Genomic DNA, 14,285 nt, shown 5'->3' with positions numbered 1-14,285 from the left:
TAAAGATCTTACTGATCCCAAACTTTTGAATGGCAGTGTATATATATATATACAGTACAGGTCAAAAGTTTGGAAACATTACTATTTTTAATTTTTTTGAAAGAAGTTTCTTCTGCTCATCAAGCTGCATTTATTTGATCAAAAATACAGAAAAAAATGTAATATTGTGATATATTATTACAATTTAAAATAATTGTTTTTAAATTTATTATACTTTAAATTATCATTTATTTCTGTGATGCAAAGCTGAATTTTTAGGATCATTTACACATGATCCTTTAGAAATCATTCTAATATGATGATTCATTATCAAAGTTGGAAACAGTTCTGCTGCTTAATATTTTTCAGAACATGTGATACTTTTTTAGGATACTTTGATGAATAAAAAAAAAAAAAAAAAAAAGAAGCTATGTTTTTAAAAATATAAATTTTTTTGTAACAACAATATACACTACTGGTCAGTAATTTGGGGTCAGTAATTTTTTTCTTTCTTTTTTTTAAATAAAATCAATACTTTTATTCAGCAAGGATGTGTTAAATTGATAAAAAAAAGTGATAGTAAAGAAGATTTATATTATTAGAATATATATTATTAGAATTTTTTTTTATTTTGAATAAATGCAGTTCTTTTTAACCTTTTATTCATCAATATATTAGACAGCAGAACTGTTTCACAACACTGCATAATGAGTGTTGGGGGTAATGCATTACAAGTAAGCGAGTTTACGTACTCAGATTACTTTTTTTCAAGTAACTATTAAAGTAACGCATTACTTTTTAATTTACAAGAAACTATCTGAGTCACTTTTTCAAAAAAGTTACGCCAGTTACTTTGTATTCCCATTTTTTGACTGACAAGCCTCCTGTTCCCATATTGGGAGAAATCGGAAGTATGGAGGCGTTGTGTGCACTGTGTGAACATGATGTTAATATATTTAGTTATTGCAGGTTTGTAGTTCTAGACTAAATGTGAATGTGCATGAATTCATCCCACTCACAAAAAAACAAAAAACAAAACAGATTTTAGTATTCATCAAAATTAATCAAAACAGTGAAATGCAAACTCAGAAAATGACGCAAACCTGCAATAACTAAATATATTAAATAACACAAATGTATCTATTCCCTTTTTATTAACAGTGTCTTTGCTGCTGACCTTTAATGATCCAGTTCAACCATACTAATAATCAAAAATGACTTTAGATAAACTAACAATGTGCTTCGTTGTGTTTTTGTTTTTTATTGCTGAAGAGTGTTGAACCTTCTTTCATTCCTGTGTTTCTACTGTACAGACGTGAATTTACTTTTCCTTCAGCCTGAGGTTTTATTCATTACACTTTTTGGTGTGAAAGGGCTTTTTACATTTGCTATAAATAGAACTTCTTATATTAAAAAACAATCAAGCCCTGCTCATATTTAAAAAGTAACGTGAAAGTACAAAAGTTGTAACCATACTTTCATTACTTTCCATAAAAAGTAACTAAGTAACGTATTTAGTTACTTTTTTAGGGAGTAATGCAATATTGTTTTTAATTGTTTTTTTAAGTAAATTTTGCTAATAATGATTATGATATTAGAATGATTTCTAAATGATCATGTGATAGACTGGATGTTACATGTGACACTGAAGGCTGGAGTAATGATGCTGAAAATTCAGCTTTGCATCACAGGAATAAATTATTATTTTTTTGAAGTATATTCAAATAGAAAACTATTATTTTAAGTTGTAATAATATTTCACAATATTACTGTTTTTTCTGTATTTTTGATCAAATAAATGCAGGCTTGATGAGCAGAAGAGACTTCTTTCAAAAACATTAAAAATAGTAATGTTTCCAAACTTTTGACCTGTACTGTATATATATATACACTAACATACATTTGTCCATGGCCATTCATCTATATATATATATATATATATATAATATATATATATATTATATATAGTGTTTACATTATAATTTAGCTATTTTATATAAATACATGCATGTAATTACATAGTTGTACATTATAATTAGATTTTTCTGTAATTGCATGTAATTACATCTGTAATTATTTCTGTTATATGTACCTTTATAATATGCGATTATAATTATATTATATATATTCTATATATATATATATATATATATATATATATACATATATATATATATATATATATATATATATAATTATAATTTAATGACAGCATCTGCTTATGCTGCTGTGATTAGAATAGGATTTCGAAGGATAATGATTTGTGAACAATATCCCGTTTAAACTAAAAGAACAGCAAAACAGCGTCCTCTTGTGGTTAATAAACGCACATGGCTGTTTTTCTGCATTTTATGCTATTACAGGGGCGAGGCCAGAAATGTTTTAGTGGGTGGGCCTTCATAAAAAAAGGGTGGGCAAAATGTAGTGCATGAAAACCAGTCTTTAACAAAGGCTACTATGACAAACAAACAATAAAATGTTCTTTGTATTTTCTTTCTATATAATGACGGTATAATCTAAATATTTTATATTTGTATGACTTTTTTTTTTTTTACTTGAAGCATTGACAAAAATGTATGTAGTTGCACTTGCATCATCAGCACAAATCATCATTTTGACAAGTGTATGGTATTCACCTAAGAGGGAGAACTAAGAAATCACCTGTAGTTGAGCATGAAAACATTCATTTTATATTTTTTAAACTAAATATAGAAAGTTATAATGTGATAAGATTTATTACTGTTGTTGTTGATGATGATGTTTAATAAATTACATCTCTGTGGAGCATTGCCAGCTTCTTATCAGGTGAGCCACTATTAAAAGTGCTTTACCACTGTGCTATTGTGGCAGTTTAAAAAATGAAAATATTAATATGAAAAATATTAATTATATGGTTTTTAAAATTATATTTTATTATAGTTTTATTTGGCATGAAATATAGGCCAATCATATATTCCTTTAAATAGATAAAAAACTTAAACCTTGTACAGTGTCTTGCAAATGGAATATGTATTGCATTGCCCATAAACTTGATATTTACTTGGCCAGTCCTTTATAAAGTGAAGCTGATTTATTGTTTGTTTGTTGTGTAGTATTTAGTGTTTGTGTTCTTTTGTTTGAACTTACATAGTTAAATTTCTGAGGTTTTTACACACACCGTGAACACACACCCGGAGCAGTGGGCAGCCATTTATGCTGTGGTGCCCGGGGAGCAGTTGGGGGTTCAGTGTCTTGCTCAAGGGCACCTCAGTCGTGGTATTGTCGGCCCGAGACTCGAACCCACAACCTTAGGGTAAGGAGTTAAACTCTCTAACCACTAGGCCACGACTTCCCCCAAATATAATGTATATAATGCTAATGAGTAGCAATAACTCTTATACACTGTAAAGTTTTCTAAACTAGAGTTGGTCAGTGCTATTTGAACAAAGTTTTAGGTATAGTTAAAAATTATATTCCAGCAAAAAAACAGTATTCTCACTCATAGTGTTTGCAAACAATTAAAGTGCATAATAATAATGACAACGTAATGCTTATGAAAGTGTTCTTGTTTATAGTGCTTTCTTATACACTGTGACTGAACTTGAGCAATAGTAATGGCTTTATGTTGTACTTCCAATGTTGACCACTAGATGTAGCTTTAATGCAAGAAGTGGCTCTTAAACCCTTCAGATTACAGTCTTAATTTAGCACTAGGTCACACCAATATAGATCAAACCTTCCTTTCTATTTTTCTTCAGTCCTTGATATAATATATTCCCCTCCCTCCATAAATAAAATATGCCTGTAAATGTGAAAGTAAAAAACAGTGTAACAGGCAAAAGGAGAGGCTAAAATATAATATCCAAACCATGCAACATATCTTAAACCTCCTTTTTAAGGCCTTTATTTGGACATTGAGAAGAAGCTCTGTCAAAGTCAGCCATAAACATTCTAGCTTGCATTTCTTTTTTTCTGAATCCATAAAAAAGCCTGATTACAGCTTGTGTGCTTGACATGTTGATTGAAATGATACATTTCGCACAAGATAGAAATAATCTGAAGAGAATGTGGCGCCTTACATAAACCCTGTTTCTGTGGTGTTTTGACAGTTGCCAGGGTTAATTGGCTGTGTTAAATTTGGAGCTCTGTTCCACATCTATGAACCCATGACTGTGGGCAACTCACGCACCGAGGAACATGTTATGGCAGGGCATGCCGATAATTACAGAGGGAGAGCGGCAGTGTTTGGGAACCGAACAGGGGCTGCTGCCAACATGCACACATCAGAAACACCTTATGCCTCGGGCTAGGCAGACAGCCATCAGTGTCTGTCATCTTTCTGTTGCTCTCTTCTGCCCACCAACACTTACCTGCTCAAACTCTTTTATTGAAAGATCGCTGTTTGTGAAGTCATGCCAGATTCTCTGAGGCTGATGAGCAATTTAACAAGTTTATACCAAGCTCCCTGTTAGGGAAAGAGCACTAGTGTAGTGAAGAGGATATATAGTGGAAAGTTTAGATGCGACTTCTAAAATGCTTTTGTTGTATGTATTTTACTTCAACATTTAATGTTTAAAGAAATAGTTCATCCAGAAATTAAAATTTCCTCAACATTTCCAAACATGATTTTTTTTTTCTTTTCATTGGAACACATTTGGAGAAATTTAGCATTACATCACTTGCTCACCAGTGGATCCTCTCCTCTGCAGTGAATGGGTGCCGTCACAATGAGAGTCCAAAAAGCTGATAAAAACACCTCAACAATCCACGAGTAATCCACATGACTCCTGACAGTCCATCAGTTATTATCTTGTGAAGTGAAAAGTTGCACGTTAAGAGAAACAAATCCATCATTAAGACTTTTTAAACTTCAAACTGTTGCTTCTGGCTAAGATATGAGTCCTCTATCCATATTGCTTTCTCCATTAAAAAAGTCATCTCAACTGAATCAGGAGAGAAATATGCACAGATCAAGCACTGTTTACAAGCAAAAGACAGTTTTAAACAAATATGTCAGATTTGATGTGAGTGGGCAACAGGGTTGACTTTTTTAATGGAGGAAGCATAATGAAGGATTATGGAACCTCGGATGATTTAAAGTTAAACCATCTTGATGCATTTGGGTTTTAAAAGCTTGCAGCATTTAATTTCACAAGACGTTAACTGATGAACTGGATTACTTGTGGATTATTGTGATGTTTTATCAGCTGTTTGGACTCTCATTCTGACGGCACCCATTCACTGCAGAGGATCCATTGATGGGCAAGTGATGTAATGCTAAATTTCTAAAAGACTGTAAAAACAAACTCATCTACATCTTAGATTACCTGAGGGTGAGTAGATTTTTAGCAAAGGTTAATTTTTGGGGCAAACTATTGCTTTAATTCAATTAGTTACTTGGCATTTCTTTGTAGGCTAATTATTTGTAAAATTTACTTGCAATTTCTGAGTGAACACATAGTTTCAAAGTCTTTTTTTCATTGTACAATGGCAGTTTTATTGGCTAAGGAGAAGGCATTGAAAGGGGGACCTTTCCTCTCGAGCACAAAGATTTGCCGCAATTACAGAATTGCTTCCATATGTGGATCAGGCAGCTTCTCCCGCTGCCCCCTCCAGCCCCTCTCTCCTTCCTCTCTTTCTCCGCGTTCACTCACCCTGTCTTTTAGCGACGTCCTTCCCCGACTTCTATCTGTTTTTTTAGCCATACTATATTTTTCCGCCCTTGCTTTCTTTCCCTTAGTGCCACAAACGGTTTTAAAAAGGCCACCTTTTAAGCAAAGTCCGTCTTAATCTGAACATCCTGGTACTTTTGGCAGTGGGCTTCACTTGTGCTGATTCAATTAGAGTGAGAGAGCCAGGGACAGAATGCGCCTGGATGCGAAAATGAAAGGGAGAGAGGGAGAGAGTTGGAGGGGGGGCATGAAGGGAAAAAAAGCGAATGAAAAGAAGAAAGAAAAAATGTGGTTTCACCAAAAGAATTCGGACTGGAGGGAGGCAACCTGGTGAGTGCAATAGGGAAAGGTGGAAAATGAGAAGCGAAGGAGAGGGAGAGAGCGAAATGTTTTTTGACAGAGGTCGGTTCAGAGAGGGTTCATGGTGACATCATGGCTGATTGTGAGGAAAGTATAGACAGGAGGGCCATTCACCTTTCATTGGACACATATGTTGGAGGGTAGGCCGCGCGCTCATTTGCATGCGCTTATTGGCACTCTGTTAAGGTTTTTCCGACAACTCTGTTTGGATCGCCGATGCGCGCTTGCTCCCTTGACTCGCGCACATAAACATACAAAAATAAGTACAAGCATGCGCACATATGCAACCACAGATTAAATATGACATGTGGCTTATACATTTACATGAACTTTAATGCAAAATATACACCACAGCCTGTCCCATTTTTTTTCCCTTTTAGCTTTTTCCAAAAGCTCTCTGTGTTGTTTTTCCTCGTCTATGTTATTTCTTCATGTCAGTTGGAGTCTAAATGTGTACATTTTGCCAGGTGGAATGAATGAGGCCCTTTATTGCCCGAGCTGTGCGTTTGACTTTGAAACTAAAAAACGGATGTCTTTCGTGTGCGTGTGTTCATGTATTAACGTGTGCGTGCTTTGAGTAAATCTACGTTGTGCTTGTATGCGTGCGCGCGCATGCACATGCCCGCCTCGCGCTCTCTCCGCGTGTCTCGTTGCAGCACAAAACTTCACATGACATCAATCTGCATGCAAGGAAATAGTGATCTCATTACAGGCATCTTGTTCCTGATTAAAACCTGCCGTGGCCACCAGCCTCTCTTCTGTGTGTCTCTCTCTCCTCCCCTCCTTTTTCGTTTTCTTCCCCTTCTCTTTTCCATCCAGGCCCACTAGTGCTTGGCACAAATAAATACACATCTTAGTGGAAATGTTATTCGTTTATTTATTTGCACTCCTGACAATTAACACGGGGGAAAAGAAGGTCACGGATGAAAAAGAATGAAGGAGGAAGGATAAAATAATGATGATGTCAGAGGCCTTTAAGATGAGTTATGATGTCATAGCAAAGAGTGACAAATGCAACTCTTGTGAAGAAGAAACCATTAGGGGCAAAAAAGGGGGGAGAAGTGGTGCAAATGACAGAGAGCCTATGTTCAAATGCACTGTGAAAAATGATTTTTATTGAAGTTGAAAATAAACAGTATTGGAATTAGTATTTTTTTTTTTTTTTTTTTTTTTTTTTTTTTTTTTACAGTGTAATAAATTTACTAATCGATTGTTGATTAATGCATCTGCCCTGTTTGCACTGAGCCAAGAGTTTTTGACATATGATGTGTTTACAACAACCACAGCTATTTTTAATTTGCTTAAGGTTTTTCAAAATACTACACTTTATCTCTAAGGAACAACTTTAACAACTTCATAAGAGCCACACATTTTTATTTGTTTGTTTGTTTTTTACTTTGAATTTGATTGCCCCTCAATACCGTGACTTCGTGGGACAGCAAATTGTCTGTTTGCAAATTTCAGGAACTCAGTAGACATAGTATGTAATCTGATATGTGACCCTGGAGCACAAAACCAGTCAGAAGTAGCAAGGGTATTTGTAGCAAAGGCCAAAAATACACTGCATGGGTCAAAATTAAAGAATTTTCTTTTATACCAAAAATCATGTTCCATGAAGATATTTTGTAAATTTCCTACCATAAATATATCAAAACTTAATTTTTGATTAGTAAAATGCATTGCTAAGGACTTCATTTGGACAACTTTAAAGGCGATTTTCTCAATATTTTTTTTTTTTTGCACCCTCAGTTTCCAGATTTTTTTTTTATCTCTGCCAAATATTGTCCTATTCTAACAAACCATACATCAATGGAAAGCTTATTTATTCAGATGTATAAGTCTCAATTAAAAAATAAATAAATAAATTGACCCTTATGACTGGTTTTGTGGTCCAGGGTCACATATAGTTCCCTTAATATGTTATGACAACTATTGCTCATTAGTTGAAGTGCATATTCCATTTGAAGAAAGATTAATTTAGTGGTATCTAAATACCAATTCCATATTCAGATAAGTAAATGACTAATAAACAAGTTTACAGACATTTCCTTTAACCCTAACACACAACACAATACAACACATAATCTAAAATATTAATATTTTTCATCTTTGTTCATATTAACAGTTAATTGAGCACTATTGTTATGGACATTTCTTAGAATTTACAACACATTCGACACATTCTTTTAAAAAAGGTTCAAAAATTGCAGTGATGCCATTAAAATAACTATTTTGGTTTCTACAAAGAACCTTTCAGTGAGCAATTCTTAAAAGAAACATTTTTTGGAATGGTTCTAAAGATCCCTTTTCCACTATAAAGAAACTTTTGTGAAGAGGAAAGTTTCCATGGATGTTTAAGGTTCTTCATGGAGCCTCTAGTGCCAATAAAGACTACTAAGTGGGGATGTTCAGATGCAAGAATTCTGTATAAAAGCAGATTAACAGGAAATAGGGAGAGTGAAGCAGGTGAATAGTGTGGAAGACTGAAAGACAAAGTCAGAAAGTGACAGACAGGGAGGTACACAGGTAGTGTGGGAGAACGAGAGGAGCGAGAGAGGAGGAGAGAGAGATAGCAGTCTGATCTATCTTCATTATCCTCCACTCTGCAGTCTCCCAACACAGAGATCATAAATCTCAACCTCCAGCACACTTCACTGACAATGAAACACAAACACTGCTAACCTCTGACCTCCCTCCTGCTACCGACACATACTCGCTCAGACACACATGGAGAATGACAGCACATACTGTAATATTGTTTGAAACTTGGTAAACTAGATGCTCCAACGAAAATGTAAGATACTAAGTATTTTGAAATGATTTGATAGGGAGACTCTGAAAGCATTGAACCTCAAAATAAATAAATAAAAAAATTAGACTGAAATATCCTTATATTCTTAGTGATCACATTCTAAATGAGTAGTTGCCTTCTTTTGACAGACAGTTAATGTGTTTACAGAATGGATAAAGCTGTGTAGGGTAGGTTTGTGTGGCAAAGCAAACCACTTCCTGTTGACTTGTGTATTGAGACCCAATGCCAGCCCTGCTAAAGTGCCCTACTGCTACACCTTAGCTGAGCTCAGATTGTAAACGCTTTTATCTTAGCAAAGAAAAATCTGAATGCTGAAAATGTTTTTAAACGTTATTTGACAGGAAGTTCATATTTTGCAGTACAAACTAAACAGAACCACACCGAAGTTGTTTCATGCCCAACTAACCTTTCAAAACATCAGAATATGATCATTTTTAAATACATTGCATATTTTTGTGTAACTAATAATTGAGTTTAAAATAAAAACAAGTGTTGAGATGGCACTTTCAGAAAGGAGCCAGTTAAGGTGTGTCCTCACAGTGAGGTTTCTGGGGGTTTCTTTTAACCAAAGCCAGTACAGAATGGCAGCTTTAGGAAGAACCCAGGCAAACGCCCAGAACCACAAACAAGACAGTGCAGAACTGTTCCATACAAACACAAACTGCACACTGTACTGATATAAAACACATAAAGAGCTGCATATAGCCTGACACACCCTCGGCACCATGAAGTTTGGAACTTCTCATATTTACAGTCTCCCATCATCAAAAAGATGCCATATTCTTGTGGGCTTTTTTTTTTAGCAAATAAATTATTACTATTGATGACAACCCCGAAATGATTCATCGGTGGATGTTTTTCCACTTGTTAATCCAGCATTATTTGACATGTTTTCCGGCTTCATATTTATGGCATGAATAGCATGATTTAGGGTTTTCACACTTTCATGCTGTTTGAAGCATGTTATTGCATTTTTTCCCAACATTTCCCCCCCCAACTGGAATAACACGCAGCAATGAATTGTACACAGTAAGACCAGGATACTAATTAAGTAAGACCAATTTTGATTTCATGTCGTCTTGAAAACAAACTGTATTTAACATTTTAACTACGTGCTCCTCGTTGGCATTCCTTCATCATGTGCTACTCAGTGCATGTCACTTGTGAATACACAGAGTTCAAGGAGTGAGAAAAAAAGGAGAAAGAAAGAAAGAGAGGCAGAGAATTAAAAACAGAAATTTAAGCTTGCCTCTGTTTCTTCCCTCTAGGCTTTTTGCGGCTTGTGAAAAATGTGCTGTATATTTGAAGGGTGGAGTCACGTGACCCAGAGAGGGTTCATGAATCAGAGCGCATAATTATTTCTAAGAGAGACGAAAAGAAGAGAAAGAGGGCGGGAAAGCGAGTGAGAGAGGCAGAGAAAAGGAAGAAGAAAGAAAGAAACGACCGTGTAGTGTTAAAGGGACTCGGAGGCGCGCTTCTTGTCTTCACCTCGCGGATTTCAATCACAGTGGGTGAGTGTAACTTTCACAGAACCGATTAAACGATGTTTTTATTAGTTCAGGTATTCTCTCTCTTATGTCTGTCACTTACGATACATATAGCAAGGGAGAAGCCGCGGCGATTTAAAACTAAACTTGAGTAGATACAACAGAGGCGCGAGAGAGCGATGAAAGAATCGCAACTTTTTGTTCGTTCGTTTCGCTCGCGCTACTCGGTGCTTTTCAATTCGTCTAATTGTAGCGCGTGCGCTGTGCGTGTGTGTGTTTTCATTTATTTATTTTCGTGCGGCGTTGATGCTTGGCGTGCGAGTGTTTACTGGAACCGCGATGTGTTTCAAGAAGTGACCGGTTACGTTTACGCATACCTTTACCTGGTGAGTTGACCCTTGACATATGTAAAACATCTCTTTGACAGGTATTGTTTTCCTTTTAGCCTTAAGTGTTAATGTCGCAGCCCCGTGGCTTACTAGTTTTAAGTATGTGTGTGTAAATATGAGATTATTTTGTACAGCTTGTGGTTAAGGGAAAGGTGTTTTCAAAAGCATCTCATGCAGTGTTGTTCTATTAATAGAACTAAAATGTGGTAGCAGCTACATTACCGTTTTTTTAAGTTAAATAGCCTAAATGATGCAATGTTACAAACTTGGATACATTGAGATGCGCCAAGTTTTTGAAGGAATAGAGTAGAACGTTTTAAGAATGCGTTCTCCATACAATGACGATGAATGGTGTTAAACCTCAAAATGGATGCAAAATCATTGTATAAGTATTATAGATATTATCCATACAACCCATGCACTATATTCAAAGTCTTTTGGAGCCGTACGTTGGTGGTAATGCAAGGGATCGATTAAAATTTACATTTTTATCCACTCATAATCTTGACATCTGCCCTAGCTCTGCATGAGAGAAGTGGTAATAAATTGATTGATTCAATTCACAAAACTGAGTTGAATGATTTGTTCCGGTTCTTGGGTTGACTCAGTAGTACAGACACTGGAACGTTGTCAGTTAATTTGGGTTTGTTTGACACATAAACCCATTTTATGGCTTCTGAAGACTTGGAATGTAGCATATGAGATGTGTGGATTGTACCACAGTATCGGTTTAAGGTAACATCTACATACTGGCTTTGTACAGTGCAGTTTCTTTGAACAAGTATTGCATTTGTTCTATTGTAAGAAGTAACAAAATGCATAAAAATGCACATATCAGTGGCTTTTTGTGTTACTTTTTCTCTCATGATAGCTGAACTTCAGTACTGTTAAGCTCCGTTGCATTGACTGTAGCACCTGTTCTTTGTGCTTTGGATCAGTTTTTGTTGTGTGTGAGATTTTCACGAGCTGAAAAGTTTTTTTTTTGAAAGATTATGCCTGCAGTGTTTAATAGTGTCAGAGCCAGTCGTGATTTATGATGTCTTCTTTTAACATGTGACAGAATGTTCACATCCAAACACACACATCTGGGGCAGAGGAGCCGTCTGAGCGCGTTACAACATTAAAAACAACAGACTTACTCAGCACATGCACAAACAAATGTATGCACGGCTCATTTTTTTTTTTTTTTTAAATGAGAAAGGAATGGGCCAGCCCTTTTCTGTCTTCAGCTGTTTATGTCTCACAGATCAGCAACATGAGTTTACATGAACTCAGACAAAAGAAGCAGAGAGAAGGAAAAACAAACTATTGTCAAACCAGATATTCATGTTCCACCAAAACTAAAACTCCCACTCTGACTCCGTCGGGACTGTGGAGTCTGAGCTCAGCGGTACAGTAACTGTAATGGAATACGGGAGTGTCTTAATGTGTTTGTGTGTTTGTGTAAACTGCTGTCATTATATTCTTGAGTGCATTTTCCCTTTTGAGTGACAGGGAAATGTGTCTTTTCTTCACTGTATATGAACTCTAACACAGTATTAGATTTACAGCGTCACTTCCTGAATCTTTTATAGTTTATTCTTAGTAATGTTTATATGATACTGTAGGTACACTGTAGTGTTACGAGAACTACTTTCAAATTTCACTTTTATTTCAGTGTGTTGCTTATAGAAGCCTGTTTCAGCCAAATATAAAAAAAATGTAATTGTAGCTTTTTAGCTTATACTGTTTGAAAAAATTTCTCACAATTCTGAGATAGATTCTTACAACTCGTACTGTTTTCTTGCAATTTAGAAAAGCTCAGAATTCAGAGAAACAAGTCATATTTGTAAGGCGTAAACTTAGAATTTAGATTTAAAAACTCATAATTCTGACTTTCTCACCATTCCTAGTTTACATCTCACAATTCTGTTTTTGTTTAAAAAACTAAGAAGTAAATTGACTTTTTATATCACAATTCTGACTTTTTTTCTTTCAATTATGAGTTTATTTCTCGAAATCCAGATTTTTCTTCTTATAATAACACGTTCATAGCTCGCAATTGTGACTTTTTGTCCTCAGATCACAAGTTTATATCTCTGAATTCTGAGTTTATATCTCACAATTCTGATAAAAAATAGAAAAAAGTTGCGATTAAATATATTTTGTTCTGTAGCTTAAATCAAGCATTCATTGTTACTTGCTATGTGAGATTTACTAGCAATTTCTGTTCCTACTTCATTTGTTTTAGTGTAAAACTCCCCTTTGTTTTTGCATGCATGTTAAGTAGGTTTGACTCGTTGCTTGGACTATGTGTGTTACTGAACTTCATGTTTTAATGAAGACATGCATGCTTAGACGACCCCACTGTCTGTCTATCTGTCTAGATCCCAATTTTTACTTCAGTCTTCAGCTCATCTAGCTGCTTTTTGGCTTGTAATCATAAATCCAGGAGTTTATCCATAACTCTCTCAGGAATTTTTGGAGGCAATAGAATGTAAGTGGCAGGGAGGGGCTGAACAGGTGGTTCATGGTGGATCAGAGAAGGTGGGGGGACTTTGTTCTGTACTCTGTAATTATGAAGGAAACCATCAGATCACTGCTTCTCCTGTATATTTTTGCAGGTGTGCAGGGATGTATCCCTTTGACTGTGTGTGTATTTAAGACTTTATATGTCAGCCGGTGTGTCTGTGAAAGGCAGAGAGTGTCTGACATCTGCTTATAAAAGTTCCTGTGTGTGTCAGGGCTTTTATTAATGTGTCTGTGTTAGTGTGTGTGTTTATACTTATGAGTGCGAATGCTCCCCGTGCCAGTGCTACTGTAATGAGCACCATCTATTACCTTCTATTGCTCTGATTAAATAAACTCTGTTCATCTGAAATGGCTAGTTTAGCTCAGCGGCCATGTCATTTGTTTTTATAAATCTGATTTCTTGTCTGATTACGCTATGTAATAAACCACAACTACAATCTAGCAATGATCATGTTAATGCTCTGACCCTTAACCAATTATTTAACCTCATTTCCCACATAGAAATACTGCAAGCCACAGAGGAATACTGCAATAAATAAGTTCACTGGTCGTGTTTGTTTTCTCTCTGTTCAGACGTTTTATGGGTCTATAAACAATTTCCCCTTTTTTGTTGTTTATCTGTTCTTGCAATGTGCCTCCGCTCACCTTGTCCATATCACATTGCGGAACAGAACTGTCAGTACTGTCTTTTGTCCACTTGGTTTATCCCATCACTCTTTCCATTGCTCCCTCTCGTTCTTCCATGTGTCATAAACCCATCCAAACCTAGGAAGTTTGGTTATTCGTTTATTTTTTACAAAAGAGAGAATTTAGAATCCTAAAATCCAGAATGAATCAAAAATCCAAGAACAAGTGTGACACCCATGTAAATAATATAGTAAAAAGTGACTGTTAATGATTTAAAAAACTTTTTGAAAATATTTAACATTTATCATTAAAATATATATAAAAAAATATATAAAACTCTAATTTAGTTTTGTAAAAAGCTTTTTTTGACTGTTAACTTGATGTTTTTATTTATTAATATTAAAGGGTTAGTTCAACCAAAAATGAAAATTAGGCTGGGTTTTACTCACCCCCGAGGCATCCTAGGTGT

The 14,285-nt window shown here is 35.3% G+C and overlaps 1 protein-coding gene across 2 annotated transcripts in view; it reads left to right on the top strand.

The window, feature by feature from the left end:
* Positions 1-10,159: 10,159 nt before the first annotated feature.
* Positions 10,160-14,285, top strand: part of rarga (retinoic acid receptor gamma a) — a 53,461-nt gene continuing 49,335 nt past the window's right edge. Inside the window, exon 1 of one of the 2 annotated variants that reach the window (XM_042751271.1) lies at positions 10,160-10,313. The gene's annotated coding sequence lies outside the window, so the exon portion shown is untranslated. Of the gene's footprint in view, positions 10,314-10,532; positions 10,676-14,285 lie in introns of those variants that run through there. The other variant, XM_042751272.1, reaches the window with a different exon arrangement.

The sequence above is a fragment of the Cyprinus carpio genome, chromosome B23 (genome assembly GCF_018340385.1).
Source record: "Cyprinus carpio isolate SPL01 chromosome B23, ASM1834038v1, whole genome shotgun sequence".
Lineage (NCBI taxonomy): Eukaryota > Metazoa > Chordata > Actinopteri > Cypriniformes > Cyprinidae > Cyprinus > Cyprinus carpio.
Note: the sequence above shows the minus strand (reverse complement) of the source record. Positions and strands in the feature narration are given on the sequence as shown.